The following is a 17,535-nucleotide window of genomic DNA, read 5'->3' as shown; positions in this document are numbered from 1 at the left end:
GAATTAACTTCTAAAAGGAGTGCCACAGTGTGTAGCATTTAAAAACATGTTCTTTGGAGTTGGAACAAGGGTTGGGTTCTGCCCTGTGTGACCATGAGCTGGGAACTTGACCATGTTGAACTTTCATAAAATTATTATAATTTTCCAGGAGAGGACATGATCAATGGAATGAAGTATACAAATCCTAAGCATAGTATTTGGCATGAGAAAACATTGAATAGATGACAGTTGTTAGTACCATCATTAATACATTCACTGATGACCAGTTACTGAATTTGCTGCTAATTCAGAAATAAACATCACAGTCCCATGTACACGGTATAAACAGTTAAGATGTTTACATCTTATTTACAAATAAATTTACTTATTTACAAATAAATTTATTTATTTACAAATAAAGTCCGGATGTTCTTACAGCACAATCTCAATATAATACCTTAAGTTAAAATATGTAAGGTTCCAAAGTATTCCTGGGGAAAGGGCTGATGCAGGCTGAGTCACGGGTATAGACAAGAGGAGTCTGCTCATATTATTATGTCAGAAAGTAAAGAACTTGTTAAAAGAGTGATAGGGGCATATCCAAGGACATAGCAGGGATGCTTGCTAGGATAAAAAAAAAATGCTACCAAGAACATTATTATGTCAAAAACTGAAATATAAATAACAGTTTTGATGGAAGTATTACATCAAAGATAAATTTGCTTAAGTTGATAACTTAAGAACTACCAACGATAGGTCCAGGGGATGTAATATTTACAAATGATTCAGAAAAAGTATTATAAATAAGATACTTATGAAGCTCCTCCTGGTTGTAGGACTGTCACAGGTGCCATCCCTCCCTTGCTGTCAGCTAGGAAACTCCGTTCTTTAAAGCCACTCACTCTTCTTTGTATACAACGCATCTACAAATCCACAATGACACATGGAATCCTCACACTTTGAACCCTTCTACTCCCCTCTTCTACTCTATTTTTCTGATTTCTGACTTTTAAATTTTTTTTTTCAACGTTTATTTATTTTGGGGACAGAGAGAGACAGAGCATGAACGGGGGAGGGGCAGAGAGAGAGGGAGACACAGAATCGGAAACAGGCTCCAGGCTCTGAGCCATCAGCCCCGAGCCTGATGCGGGGCTCGAACTCACGGACCGCGAGATCGTGACCTGGCTGAAGTCGGACGCTTAACCGACTGCGCCACCCAGGCGCCCCTGATTTCTGACTTTTAAAGGGTTCACGTGATTATATAAAACCTACCAGGATAACATCTGTATCTTAAGGTTAATTTACTTAGGGCTGTAATTACACTTGCAAAATCTCTTCATAGCAGCACCTATATTAATGCTTGACTTAATGACCAAGAAACAAGAATCTGAGAGCTAGAAGTAAGGCATCTGTAGAATTCTGCTTAGTATAGACAGAGAGAGACAATAGCTAAATTATAATAGATTGATATATAATAATAGAACAAAATAATAAAGCAAAATCAGTAAAATGTTTATAAGTGAATCTGGTAAAATGGATAGGAATCTTTCTGTACTCTACTTATAACTTTCTTTTAAACTGAGATTATTTCCAAATAGAAATTTCAAACAATCTTTAGAATTTTATAGTAAATATCATCAGTAATATGGTCCCAAACTATCTTTTCTATTTTTATTGACATTGACTTCTGTAAGTTATCTGTAAATACTCAGGAGAAACTTATGCTCACGTCCCACTTTATTTTCCTCGTATTCTTTGCAGGTTTTAGTGGTTGAAGTGTTCCTAAGACAAATCATCATCATCATCACCATCATCAACCCTGGGTAAGGGGGCGAGAAACACAAGAAATAAAAAAGTCATCCAAATTCTATTTTAACACTGGAGGAGTTCAAAATATAGAAAAGTGTAGTTAGCTTACCCATGTATAATAAGATTTGTGATGTGTTAAAAATGGGATTTTTTTTCTACTTAATAATTTTGGTTGCTAACCCAAACCCAAAACTATAGATTTCAAGGCATTCATGTGCTCCAAATAGAGGACTTGCTAAGATGAGCAAAAAGCAGCCCCCCAACCCTTATCCTGCTATCAGTCTTTACCCTAAAAGAGAAAAACCTTAAGATTCATTAAGGAAATATCTTTGAATTCAGCCATCTGCTATATAAAGAGTGTTGCACGTGCCCTTTCTTCCTGTGACTGGATATGTCTGTGTTTTTCATGAGAAGAGAGAATTCTCCTCCTATCCCTTCTGAGAAATGGGAGCTTCAAGTAAACCACTTAAAGAGAGGGAGAGTCTCTGAGAAGGAAGAAGGGTACCTCAATGTCTGACTATGACTGTTGATAAGTGAAAGGTCATACATAGACTGGGACTGCTCAGTGCTGCTCACTTGTCAATCAAAAAGAGAGAGAGAGAGAGAGAGAGAGAGAGAGAGAGATTTGGAGCATCCTGAACTTTGAGCAACATGAGATAAATACGCATAACATTTTAAATGGATCATCATAGACAACTAAAGTGGTATTTCCCCCTGAACCCATTCTAACTGGTAAGAATCCTGTCTAGGAAGCATGTGTGGCAGGATGAGGTGACTCCAGCAGAAAGCGTTGGTGGCATGTGAACAGGCAGGGAGAAGGCTCAAGTATAAGAAATCAGCCAGAGACTGTACCACCTCCATCAGATGATTGGCTAATGCAAAACATTGCACTTCCAGGGAGGCTAAGGGATTCTTAAACCTTTCAAGGAAAAAGAGCCAGGGTCTGGAAATATTCCCAGCGAGATGGTGTGACAGACAAAATATAATGACAAAAAGATTCAGCCATGTTAAATGATTTTTTCCTTGGGCCTGGTTTCCTTTTATCTCTCCTCCCCTTCTTAGTCTGAAGGAATTAGAAGTCAATAGTAACTGTGGGAAAAGGAAGGACTCCCCCAAACTGCAAGTTCTATAGCCTAGAATTATGCATATAATTTTTGGGATTCAGGAATTATTCTGAACCTTTAAAAATTGTAGACATAACAGAGCTTTATTGCAAATTTTCCTTGATGGAGACAGTATTTTCCCATATTTTAAAATATCAGATTGAATTAGATTGTCTATTCCACTTATTAGACCTACTTAACAAATTACTCCAAAACTGTATTATGCTCATGGGTACATTAGATTAGAAATCACATACAATATATTGTGGATGTTCATCTTTGTTCCATGATATAAGGGGTCTCCTGAAGAAAGACTGAAAGACAAGACATGACTTGAGGTCAAGAACCTAGAATCTTTGAAAGCATGCTCAATCTACCTACACCTGCTTGGTCTTGAGGTTGATGCTAGCTGTCAGCTGAATCCTCAGCTGTGGCTCTCAGCTAGAACACTTTTATGTGGTCTCCCCACGTGGCCTGAATTTCCTCCGTGGAGGCTGGGTTCCCAGGTTGACTGTTCTGACACAAAAAGACACAATGGACACTGCATCCTTTGTATAAACCAGCCTCAAGTGTTACAAACATGATTTTTGTCTATCTCATTCTGTTGGATACAGCAATCACAAACCCACCAAGGTTCCCAGTAGGGGTAGAGTTTGATATAGATTCTACTTTTTGATGGAGAATAGCAAGGCTTTAGAAGATTATGTGTTACCAGAAATATCACTTAAGCAATTTTTGTAAGGTACATTTTGCTACACTGCCTATGTTCAAGTCCATATAATGGACCTTAAACAAAATAATAAAATATCACAAAATTCAGGGTTTTTTTAAAATAAAATGGGATGAGCATTTACTCACTGGTTTGTGATGAAGATTCAATGAGAATATCAATATTCAGGGTTTAACAATACTTAGATACATTATCAGTTTAACTGGGATTTTGGAAGGTGATTTAAGCAGGTGGTATATTTGGGTAAGGAAGAATAATTAGCATTGAATAACAATAACAGTTATTGAGAGCAATGAACATGACTTAGTTCATTTTATTTATTTTCCCTTTTCCTCTTCTACAAATCACTCTGTCAGTTTGAAGAAAATATATTCTAGAAGACTTTATATAAATATATATTATATACATTTATATTATATAATATATATTTATATTAAATATATATATGCACATAGACATATATACACACAAATAGATATAAATACAAATATATAGGTATATACTGTATATAGAAACACAAATGTATATACGTAAACAAATATACATTTATATTTATGTTTTATATATAAATATATCTATATAGTATGTATATATGTATATTCACATTACAGAAGAATTTAGACTATGGAAATGGTATCACCAAATCAGTAAGTGTATTACTCTGAACCATCAGACAGATCATACCAGACCATGGGGAGCATACTCTGTCATACTAACTTCTCATTGATTTAGCATAGTTTTGGTAAGCAAGTAAATTATAAGCCATATAATTGATAGTACAAAATTACTGAAAACATGTCCAGAGGTGAAAATCTGAAGGAAAACCGGCCAAAAAGCCCACTAGGCCTTAGAAAACAATTACTAGCTTTCCCTGGGTAATCCATGCACGTTTGGACACATTGTTTCTCTCTGCATCTGGAAGAGTTGGGGACTATTCTGAACAGATTCTCATGCAACCTCATGACACAACTGCAGTTTTATCATTACCCCCACCCCACCATCCTATAGAGTGCCTGCATTTCAGTTCCTAGAGATTGTCCTTGTGTCCAAAATTGAAAAGTAATGATGTTATTTGCAAACATTACTGTTTGGTGTAGTCGGATCAGCAGGTATCTATGGGGAGAAAATCCTAGAGAACACCCTCCAAAATGGCATTACAGTCTCTCAGAAACTTCAAATTGAATATTGCAAAATATGTTCCCCTTTACTGTAAGATATTTAAAGTCGATCTCTTGGTATTATATGTATTAATTGTGTATAAATGTGTAATTTTAAGCATGGAAGCAAAAGTGGCAATGTTTTTATTTTGTCTTACAGACTCAGAAAAATACTTCATGCTAAGTAGATTGAAAAGCTGTCCTAAGAATCACTGGCTAGTTAAATTCCCATTCAGGCATTAGCCCATTTAATTCAAAATGTAAGCTTACGAACTGAGAAAAGAGAAGGCAATTTAAATGGCCAAACATAATATAAAGAATTCTGGATTTAAAAGGCATATTTTACATCAATTTGTGCTCTACATTGCACATCAATGATGTGCTTCATCATTTTGATGAAACAAAAATCACTGAAAAAAATATATGTATTCATACATATTCATATATACTCATACATATTCATATATATGTATATATTCATACATATTCATATATATTTATAAATATATACACACCTAAGGAGAATTTTTACTAGAAAATTCACCAAATCAAGAAGTACTAAGATTAGTGATATCCTCTTGAATTGAATATCCAAGACAGGTACAGAGAGAGAGATCAAATTAAGCTATGTAGCCCAGTGGAAAGAAATTAAGGTTAGCAACCAGAATATTTGGATTTTCCACCTCTGCCAGTAACTATGAACTTAAAATTTAATTGCTTCATTTTCCTCATCTCCAAGACAGAACACCAGTTCTCCAATTCTTCCTCACAGAGTGGTTTGAAATGTCCCATTAAAACACAACATGTGGAAAAATGCTCATAATGCAATGCTAAGTAAAAACAGCAGAATCTAAAATTGCATAATTGCATACACAATATAATTTCTATTTTAAAGAGAAATGAACATATGCATCTGTATAAACATATGAATAGGTAAGAGGCAAAAAAAAAAAGAAATATAATTATTATCTCTATGTGATGGATTAAGTTGATTTTTTCTTCTTTATGAGGTTAAGAGAAATCATCCAGTGTTTGTAAATAAGGCACTTGGGCTGGGGATCATAGTCTTTCAATGAATGATATGCAAGGACATTAACTGACTTTATGAAGCATTTTTCACTTTGATATTTCCTATTTGAATAGATTGCAGTTTAGATATAGATTTTGGTTCAGTAAAAATGATAACCCTAAAAATGTTGGCATTCCTTTGTAGGACGCAAACCAGTTTCGGATCTAAGTTGTCAGTCTTATTCTAAAATTCCTATTTATTCAATAGCCAGTTCCTCAAATGCTCTTGGAGTCCACTTTACCATTTTATCGATTCCCTTACTAATTAATTAAATAAAATTTTGACATGAGGTTCTCTTACAGTCATATGCATTGTGATGTTAACATTTTGAAAGTGTACCTTGGTAGTAACTTTAAATATTTTTCTAAATTTTCATTATACCTTTATAAATCTTGTTTTTAAATTTAAAATTTTTTAATTAAAAAAAAATTTTTGATAGAGACAGAGTGTGAGCAGAGGAGAGGCAGAGAGAGAGGGAGACACAGAATCTGATGCAGGCTCCAGGCTCTCAGCTGTCAGCACAGGGTCTGATGCAGGGATCGAACTCACAGACTACAAGGTCACGACCTGAGCCGAAGTTGGATGCTTAACCAACTGTGCCACCCAGGCACCTCTCTTGTTTTTAAATTTTAAATTACTGCTGGCATTGTATTTTGAAAATGAAAAGCATTATATTAAGTAAAAATATTATCATAATGCAAGGAAGACAGGAGGTTGCAATGAAAACGAATTAAGCACTATCTGATTCCAGCACTAGCATGTACTGTATGAATTAGGCGAATAATAACAAAACACTTGACTGCCCTAGATTTCAGCTTCCTCATCTTTGAAGTAGTAATGATTATGTTATTATCATTACTAATTTTACTATTATTATTTTTGTTATTATTTTATTATTGCTATTATTATTATTACTAATTTTATTTATTAAATTTAATTTAACCAGTCCAATGTTTCTCTTAGTTTGTTCTTTCTCAGGTTCTCATAATACTAAGTTTTCAACCCATTTTAATACAGATATTCCACGTTCCGTTCATATTAAAATGCAATAAATGTATAAAACTGCTTTTATTCCCTTTATTAGGTCCTGCCATACTGGTGGAAAAACCATACTCCGCCTCACATTTAAAAGGAAGCCTTTACAGAGATTTCAGTGTACTATTCACAGACTAATTGACATATATTTGATCAACTCCTAATTCACCAAAGGAGTAGCAACAGTGGAAGTAGAATAACCAGATAATAAAGGACAGGTTGAAACATGGCTCAGATAGGCAAATGTGCGTTTCTGACAGTAGTTCTTACAACAGAACTGGGAGGAAAACAGTTAGGCCAATAATTAATTGAACCAATGTCTTTTAAATTAGAGGGTCCCAAAGATGTTTGGTCATTGAAATCAATCTGAAGCCCAACTCAGACCCACTGAATTGGCACTACGGAGATAGTACCAAATAATCTATATCCATATACTTTTAATAGTTCTACAAATAAGTATAAGTATAAGCCTGATTCTTTGTATTTCAAAAAAAATCATTGTAGGACTGTAGTGATACATTATAGACCCTAGATTTCAAATGACACATTATTTCACTCATTCATTCAACAGATATACGTTGAAGAGTACTCTCTTCCTGGCCTTGTGCCATATAGTATATATTATTCCACAAGACTTTGAGTTTTCCCTCATAATCATGGAGTACTCAAATCAATCTAAACTGATAGCCAGAATTATTCTAAAACAAATAGCACTCAATGCACCAGGGAAAACAAAAGCAACATCTACTGTTTTCCAAGCATAGTTTATAATTAACAACAAGGTAACATTCTGGGGTACCTTTCAAAAACCTTATCAACATACCTTGGAAAAACCAGGGTGATGTTCTTAAGATAATTCAACTACTGATATGCATCATCATCACTACGTTTAGATCAGACTGCTTACTAGTGTGGAATTAGTTGCCTTCCAGGTGATTGGTGTTTCTTCACACCAGTTTGTTGTTGCTCTATTTCCTCTGCCCAACAAAAGAAACTCTTTATTAAACAAATAAAACATGACAAACGTTAAAAAATATTTGCTTTCTTCTATATGTCAATTGAAATATCTTCTAGAAATCTAGATTATCCATTAAATCACCTCCAGATACCTCCAATCGAACTAGATTATGAAATTCTTAAAACCTACCTATTTTTGTTCATTATTCTTATCCCAGTATCACCAACACTGTAATATCTTCATAAATTTTTGTTGACTTGGCATAGCACAATGTCTCATTTTGCAACTTGGCAAGCTTTACCTATGTTGTCAGACATTTTCTTAGTTATTATAAAATCACCAATTTTTAAAGCAAGGGAATGAAGAGAAGGATTTGGTTTAGTGTACAATATTAGATACTCAGAGAAAGAGAGAGAGAGAAGGACTGAAGGACTGACAACCATGCTTTAGGGAGAGAGTTTGAGAGATAGAGAAAGAAAGTCATTTGTAGCTGAAATTAAATGCATTTCCACTGCATGAAATTGCTTAGTTTAGTCTTCCCAAAATGCTTTTCCAAATTCCCTGATTTCATGGTCACTTATCACCTCCTCCTTACAAGTTCTTATCTTCATTTAGAATAAAACTCTTACATAAGTAATATGTCATTTTTGAGCAAACATGTCTCTACCAAATGGCAAAAAGAGGAGAGGAATTAATGACCCTTCATTGGTTTAATAATAAAGTTTGAACAGGTTAATAAAGTAACATTAGACACCATTGTAATATTATGGGTAAGAGAAAATAAATTTCAGACTCTAGGAAAAGTTGAATCAGTCATCAATTTATTTAAATGCCTCATAATTATTTCTAGTTTTACTTAATACATATGCAGGAGGTAGGAACCATAGAGAGAGCAACAATGTAGGGAAAAGACAGATTTCCTTGTGTTTTACTGGTCAGCTTAATCTTCCCAAACCGGAGAATTATAGAGTAGGAGAGCATGAAGGATGCAAAACCAGCAAGATCCAGATTTTATGCATTATTAAACCCACAATAATTTAGTGCATTGAATATTTTCATGACAGAAGATGTTAGCAATAGGTTTTAAATTATTCATTTAATATACATTTTTAAAATAATAAGTACTGTTGGTTTCAGTCTTGACATATGACTAAGGAACAAATGCAGTCTGCATTTGTTTTCTTTATAGATTATGAAGTATATTCAGTCATAGGATTTCATTTGGGCCTCCTAAAAAGAATCTCTGTGTTGCAGAATAAGACTTATCATACTCATCTGATAAACAAGGAAATGGATGCTCAGAGTGATTTAAAGGTAAAAATAGGACTAGAGTTCAGAGCCATTCCCATAAAATTTCTAAAAAAGTTTTAATCTAGATAATAATTATTTTTAAAAATTGTTAAAAAAATTAGCTACTCATTAAAATTCAAAAACACTTTACTTTTTTAAAAAAATATAATTTATTGTCAAGTTGGCTAACATACAGTGTATACAGTGTACTCTTGGTTCAAAAACCACTTTAATACGTCGCTGAGTTCTCTAAATCTTGTATCGTGATCTTTTGTCTTTGTTTCCCCCTTTTTTGCTCCTTCATTATTTTCCATAATTTTATCTTCCATATCATTGATTCACCACTCTGCTTCGTCAATCCTTGCCATCATGGCATCTGTTCAAGACTGCATCTTGGTTACGGCAATTTTCATTTTGACCTGATTAGATTTTAGCTCATTTATATCTGCAGAAAGGGACTGTGTGGTGTCTTCTATGATTTTTTTCAACCAAAGCTAGTATTCTTATAATTGTGTTTTTCAATTCTAGTGTAGACATCTTACTTATACCTGAGTTGATTAAATCTCTGGCTGTCATTTCTTTCTAGCCTTTCTTTTGGGGTGAATTTCTCCATCTTGTGATTTTGGAGGAAAAAATAATGAAATAAAAATTAAAAATTAAAAACAGAACAAATCAAATAAGGGAAGCTAGATTACAGGTGTGTTTCCATCTGCTTTTTTTTTTTAATTTTTTTTTTAACGTTTTTATTTTTGAGACAGGGGGAGACAGAGCATGAACAGGGGAGGGTCAGAGAGAGGGAGACACAGAATCTGAAACAGGCTCCAGGCTCCGAGCTGTCAGCACAGAGCCCGACGCGGGGCTCGAACTCACGGACCGCGAGATCGTGACCTGAGCCGAAGTCAGCCGCTTAACCGACTGAGCCACCCAGGCGCCCCCCATCTGCTTTTTGAGAGAAACTTGATAGAAAACAGAAAAAAAAAGAAAGGGAAAAAAGTTTTAAAAAACTAAAAATTAAAAAAAATAAAACAGAGTGAAATAAAATAAAGAAAATAGAATAGAATAAGAAAAAAAGCTCCTTCTGTATCCAAGAAAGAGAAAGAAAAAAGAAAACAACCTACGAAAAAACAGTAAATAAAATGATCAAACAAATACACAAGCAAACAGAATGAAGCCCAAATGTTGTCAGGTCCAGGTTCCCCTAGAACTGAAACTTACAGCACACTATAGTCTGTAGAGGAGCAGGTGGAAGGGATTTGTACTGGTTTTCTGGGGTATGTGCCTGGAGGATGCAAGTGGGCAGGGCTTGATGTAATGGCTCCATTCATCACTTGATGGCGCTGCTTAGCTCACTAGGGTCCATTGGTGTGTGCACATGCGTGTGCAGGAGGGGTGGAAATGGTTTCACCCAGCTCTCTAGTCTGCAGTACCCAAATTTCATGCCCTCACAGACACATGTTCAAGCAAACCTTGATCCCACACTTCAGAGATCCCCAAGACTTGGTGCCACACTGGCTCTCTGGGGGAGGGTCTCGCCCAGCAATGATCAGATGCCAGCGTGCCAGAAACGTTCCTGTGATCCTGCAGCAGCAGAGGCTCAGAGTTTATGGTAAATCACAACACACAGCCAGCACCTGCTTTTGCTGCATTCTGGTGTCTTTGTCCCAATACCAGCAAACATGGCTGCTCTCCAGGGTCCACTGGGCCTTTGCCTATGGGGAGGTCTATGGCCTCTACCAAATACACTCCAAACAGGGAGTTCCCCCCCACCCCATGTAGCACACGGACCCCTGAGACCCCACTGCCTGCTCCTCCCCAGGAGCTCTGAACTTCAGACTCTGCACTCCACTGTTCATAGAATCCTGGTGGTATTGAAACGCTCTCTTTTCTCCCCATCAAAGATTTTGAGGAACAGATATTTTCGTCCGGTAACCTGGGAGTGTTTTCACTCTTTCTCTCTCTTTCTGTCTAGCTACTTTGAGAGAGAGTATGTTTCTTGCATGATCCTGATGCACCACACTTTCTCCCTTTCTCTTTCTCTCCCTGTCCTCTCCATACAAATGGCTTCCTATACTCTGTCGCTCCTCAGCTTTTCTCTCTCCCAGTTTGCCTATCTGCACTATCTGCCAAGTTCTCTGGCTCACATTATGGAGACTGTTGCATTAATCCTTAGATCAACTTCCTAGGTGTCCAAAATGTTTTGATGCTGATCTAGCTGCATTTCAGGGATGAGATAAGCTCAGGGTCCCCATACTGCTCCACCATTTTGATACTCCTCTCTCAGTGACTTATTAAGAGGAATAACATTCATATCATGAGTCCCAGAAGAAGAAGAGAGTTAAAAAAGGGGCAGAACAAACTATAGCTGATAACTTTTGTGAACAAACTATAGCTGATAACTTTACTAATCTAGGGAAGGACATAAACATCAAAATTCAAGAAGCACAGAGAACTCCCATTCGAGTCAACAAAAATTGACCATCACCCAGGCATATCATAGTCAAATTCACAAAATACACAGACAAGGAAAGAATCATGAAAGCATCAAGGGAAAATGTCCTTAAACCTACAAGGGAAGACAGATCAGTTTCCTAGCAGATCTGTCCACAGAAACTTGGCAGGCCAAAAGAGAGTGTCATGATATATTCAACACGCTGAATTGGAAAAATATGCAGCCAAGAATTATTTATCCAGCAAGGCTGTCATTCAGAATAGAAGGAGATATAAAGAGATTCCTACACAAACAAAAACTAAAGGAGTTCATGACCACTAAATCAGCCCTGCAAGAAATATTAAGGGGAACATTGAATGGAGAAAATACAAAACAAAACAAAAAGACCAAAGCAACAAAACTAGAAAGGAACAGACAATATCAGAAACACCAACTCTACAGGCAACACAATAGCACTAAATTCATATCTATTAATAATCACTCTGAATGGAAATTGACTAAGTGCTACAATCAAAAGACATAGGGTATTATAATAGATAAAAAACAAGGTCCATCTACATGCTGCCTAAAAGAGGCTCACTTTAGACCTAAAAACACCTGAAGATTTAAATGAGGGGATGCATAACCATCTATTATGCTAATGGACATCAAAAGAAAGCCAGAGTAGCCATACTTATATCAGAAAAACTAAGGTTTTTAAATACAGGTTTTAAAACAAAAACTTTAATAAGAAACGCTGAAGGGCATTATATCATAATTAAATGGTTTATCTCCCAATATCTAACAACTGTAAATATTTATGTCCCCAATATGAACACCCAAATATATAAATCATTAATCACAAAAATAAAGAAACTCATCGATAATAATACAATAATAGTAGGGAACTTTAACGCCCCACTTACAACAATGTACAGATCATCAAAGCAGAAAATCCACAAAAAAACAATGGCTTTGAATGACACACTGGGCAGGATGGACTTAACAGATATATTCAGAACATTTCATCCTAAAGCAGGATACACATTCTTCTTGAGTGCACATGGAACATTCTTCAGAAAAGATCATATACTAGGTCACATATTAGCCCACAAAACGTGAAAAAAGATCAATATCATACTGTGCATATTTTGAGACCACAACACTATGAAACTTGAAATCAACCACAAGAAAAAAATGTGGAAAGATCACAAATATTTGGAGACTGAATAATGAACGTGTTATATGAGAAATTAGAGGAGATAAAAAATAACATGTAAGTCAATGAAAATGAAAACATGACAGTCCAAAACTTTTGGGATGCAGCAAAGGTGATCATAACAGGGAAATATATAGCAATCTAGGCCTTCGTAAAGAATGAAGAAATGTACCAAATACTTAACCTAACCTTACACCTAAAGGAGTGGAAAAAGAACAGAAAACAAAACCCAAAATCAGCAGAATTAGGAAAATAATAAAAATTACAGCAGATTTCAATGATATTGACATCAAAAATCAGTAGAACAGATCAATGAAACTAGGATCTGGCTCTTTGAAAGAATTAACAAAATTGATAATACCCTAGCCATATTTACCAAACAGAAAAAGGAAAGGACCCAAATAAATGAAATCATGAATGAAAGAGGAGAGATCACAACCAACATCTCAGAAAAACAAATAATAATAAGAGAATATTATGAGCAATTATATGCCAACAAATTGGACAATCTGGAAGAAATGAATGAATTCCCAGAAACATATAAACTACCAAAACTGAAACAGGAAGAAACAGAACATTTGAACAGACCCTGGGGTGCCTGGGTGGTTCAGTCAGTTAACTGTCGACTCTTGGTTTCAGCACAGGTGATGATCTCGTGGTTCATGAGATCCAGCCTTGCATTGGGCTCTGCGGTGAAAGCACAAAGCCTGCTTGGGATTCTTTCTCTTCCCCTCCCAGGCTGTCTGTCTGTCTGTCTGTCTCTAAGTAGATAAATAAATATTAAAAAAATAAAGAAAATTTGAACAGATTCATATCCAGTAAAGAAATTGAATCAGTAAACAAAAATCTCCCAACAAACAAGAGTCCAGGGCCAGAGGGCCTCCCTACCAATCACTTAAAGATCACACCTATTCTTTTGAAGCTGTTCCAAAAAATAGAAACAGAAGGTAAACTTCTAAACTCATTCTACAGGGCCAGCATTACCTTGACCCAAAAGGAGACAAAGACCCCACTATAAAGGAGAATTATGGGCCAATTCATTTCTCTGATGGACATGGCTGCAAAAATTCTCAACAGGATACTAGCAAATCAAATCCAACAATACATTGAAAGAATTATTCACCACAATCAAGTGGGATTTATTCATGGGCTGTAGGCCTGGTTCAATATCTGAAAATCATTCAACATGATACACCATCTTAATAAAGAAAAGGATAAGAAACACATAATCCTCTCAATAAATGCAGAAAAAGCATTTGACAAAATACAGCACCTTTCTTGATAAAAACCCACAAGAAAGTCGGGATAGAAGGAACATACCTCAACATCATAAAGGCCATATACAAAAGACCCACAGCAAATACCATCCTTAATTGGGAAAAACTCAGAGTTTCCCCCTAAGGTCTGGAACACAACAGGGATGTCCACTCTCACCACTGTTGTTCAACAATACTGGAAGTTCTAGCCTCAGTAATCAGACAAGAAAAAGAAATAAAAATATATATATATATAAATCAGCAAGGAAGAAGTCAAACTTTCACTCTTTTCAGATGACATGATATTCTACATGGAAACCTGAAGGACTGCACCAAAACACGCTAGAACTGTTATATGAATTCAGTAAAATTGCAAGATACAAAATGAATGTACAAAAGTTGGTTGTAATTCTACACAAAAATTTTGAAGCAGCATGAAGAGAAATCAAGGAATTTATCCCATTTACAATCGCACCAAGAACCATAAAATGCCTAGGAATAAACCTACCCAAAGAGGTAAAAGATTTGTACTCTGAAAATTATAGAAAGCTTATGAAAGAAATTGAAGAAGGCACAAAGAATTGGAAAAATATTCTATACACATGGATTGGAGGAGCAAATACTGTTAAAATGTCGATACCATCTAAAGCAATGTACACATTCACTGAAATCCCCATTAAAATAACACCAGCATTTTTCACAGACCTAAAATAATCAATTCTAAAATTTACATGTAACCAGAAAAGACCCTGAGTAGCCAAAGTAATGTTTAAAAACAAAACCAAAGCTGGAGGCATCACAATTCTGGACTTCGAGTTGTATTACAAAACTGTAATTATCAAGACAGTAGGATACTGGCACAAAAACAGACACATAGATCAATGGAATAGAATAGAAACCCAGAAATGAACCCACAAATGTACAGCCAACTGATCTTTAACAAAGCAGGAAAGAATATCCAATGAAAAAAAGACAGTGTCTTCAGCAAATGATGTTGGGAAAACCGGACAGCAACATGAAGAAGAATGAACCTGGACCACTTTCTTACACCATACACAAAGATAAACTCAAAATGGATGAAAGACTTAATTATAAGATAGGAAACCATCAGTATCCTAAAGGAGAAAACAGGCAATGACCTCATTGACCTCAGCCGTATCAACTTCTTACTAGATATGACTCAAGAGGCAGGAGAAATAAAAGAAAAAATGAACTATTGGGACCTCATCAAGATAAAAACTTCTGCACAGCAAAGAAAACAATCAGCAAAACTAAAAGGCAACCAATGGAATGGGAGAAGATATTTTTAAGTGACATATCAGGTAAAGGGTTAATATCCAAAATTTCTAAAGAACTTATAAAACTCAAAACACAAATCCAAATAATCCAGTGAAGAAATGGGCAGAGGGCACGACTAGACACTTTTGCAAAGAAGACATCCAGATTGTTAACAGACACATGAAAAGATGCTCAACATCATTCATCATCAGGGAAATACAAATCAAATCCACAATGACATATAACCTCACACCTGTCAGAATGCCTAAAATAAACAACTTAGGAAAGAACAGATATTGGTGAGGAGGCAGAGAAAGGGGGACACTTTTGCATTGTTGGTGGGAATGAAAACTGGTGCAGCCATTCTGAAGAACAGCATGGAGGTTCCTCAAAAAATTAAAAATAGAACTACCCTACAACCTAACAATTGTACCACTAAGTATTTATCCAAAGGACACAAAAATGCTGATTTATCTAAAAGATACCAAAAACCATGCACCCCAATGTTTATTATAGCACCATCAACAATTGGTTGTTGTTGCACCATCCACAGTTCCAAATTATGGAAAAAGCCCAAATTCCCATCAACTGATGAATGGATAAAGAGATGGCATATACATATACATATACATATATATATATATATATATATATATATATGTATGTATGTATACACACACACACACATACATACAATGGAATATTACTTCATAATCAAAAAGAATGAAATCTTGCCATTTACAACAACAACTCTAACAATTAGAGTGTATTATGCTAAGCGAAATCAGTCAGAGATAGATAGATATATGATTTCACTCACATGTGGAATTTAAGAAACACAACAGATGAACATAGGGAAAGGAAAGAAAAAATAAGATAAAAAGAGAGAAGGAAGCAAATAAGAGACTCTTAAATACAAAGAACCTGAAGGTTGCTGAGGGGAAGAGTGTTGGGGGATGGGCTGGATGGGTAATGGGCATTAAATAAGGTACTTGTTGGGATGAGCACTGAGTGTTATATGTAAGTGATGAATCACTAAATTCTACTCCTGAAACCATCATTATGGTTAACTAATTTGATTTAAATTAAAAACTAAAAAATTAAATTATATTAAAAAAATCAAGACCAACAAAACTAAATCATCTAACATGTTATTATCTTATTCACTAAAGCTTGAAATATTTTTGGTAAAAAACAAGGACTTTTGGTGGAAAGACAAAATAAATTTTTGTTGTTGTTGTTGTTTATTTTGAGAGAGAGAGAGAAAGAGAGAGAGAGAAAGGAACATGAGTGGGGGAGAGGCAGAGAGAGGGAGAGAGAGAATCCCAAGCAGGCTTTGTGCTCTCAGCTCAGAGCCTGATGCAAGGCTCGATCTCACAAACCATGAGATCATGACCTGAGCCAAAATCAAGAGTTGGACCCTTAACTGATTGAACCACTCAGGTGTCCCTAGACAAAATGTATTTCTAAGAATTTATTTAACTTTTGTTTTCTTACATAAAATTTTTGGGGTATAACATTGTTGCAGGAAAAGTCCTCAAATCATATACGCATAGCCCATGTAGTTTCAAAAATGGATATGGTACTCAGATTAGAAATAAAACCACTACGAGCATCAGGGATCTCCCCCTGCCCTTTTTTAGTTACTACATTGCCTTGGGTAATTTCCTGAACCCTAATACCATAAACTAGACTTGGAACTTTATGTAATTAAAAGTATGAAATTTATTTGTGTACAGTTCCCAAATCTATGCTATACAATCTGTTCAAAAAACATTATTTCTTCTAAAAGTAATTCTGTATATACAATATATCCTATATATATGATGTTTTTGTTTTATCTAAGGTTTGTTTTTAAAAGCTAGATAAAGTATTTGCTTCCGAAGACTATTATATTTAGATTACTCCATATAGAGGACACATCATTCTACATGTCTTTTTCCCTTGTGCTCACAGGACCAAACCACCTCCTGCCCAAATTGGGGCAATACAAGCTTTAGACACCAACTGTGATTCCCATTTCAACCTTGTGTCTATTAGTCAAGGCCATTTTAGTTATTTTCTTTATTTCATAAAATTATTTTAGGTATTATCCCTTCCAGAAACTAGTATTTGTTTAAGAAAGATTTTTCCTTTCTAAGTTCTGAGACAGTATTACAGGAATTTCTAGCAATATAACAAAATAAAGATAAAAATGAATTCAGGAAAGAAGAGTTTCAGCTGC

This window comes from Leopardus geoffroyi, chromosome D2, assembly GCF_018350155.1.
Source record: "Leopardus geoffroyi isolate Oge1 chromosome D2, O.geoffroyi_Oge1_pat1.0, whole genome shotgun sequence".
Classification (NCBI taxonomy): Eukaryota; Metazoa; Chordata; class Mammalia; order Carnivora; family Felidae; genus Leopardus; species Leopardus geoffroyi.
Note: the sequence above shows the minus strand (reverse complement) of the source record.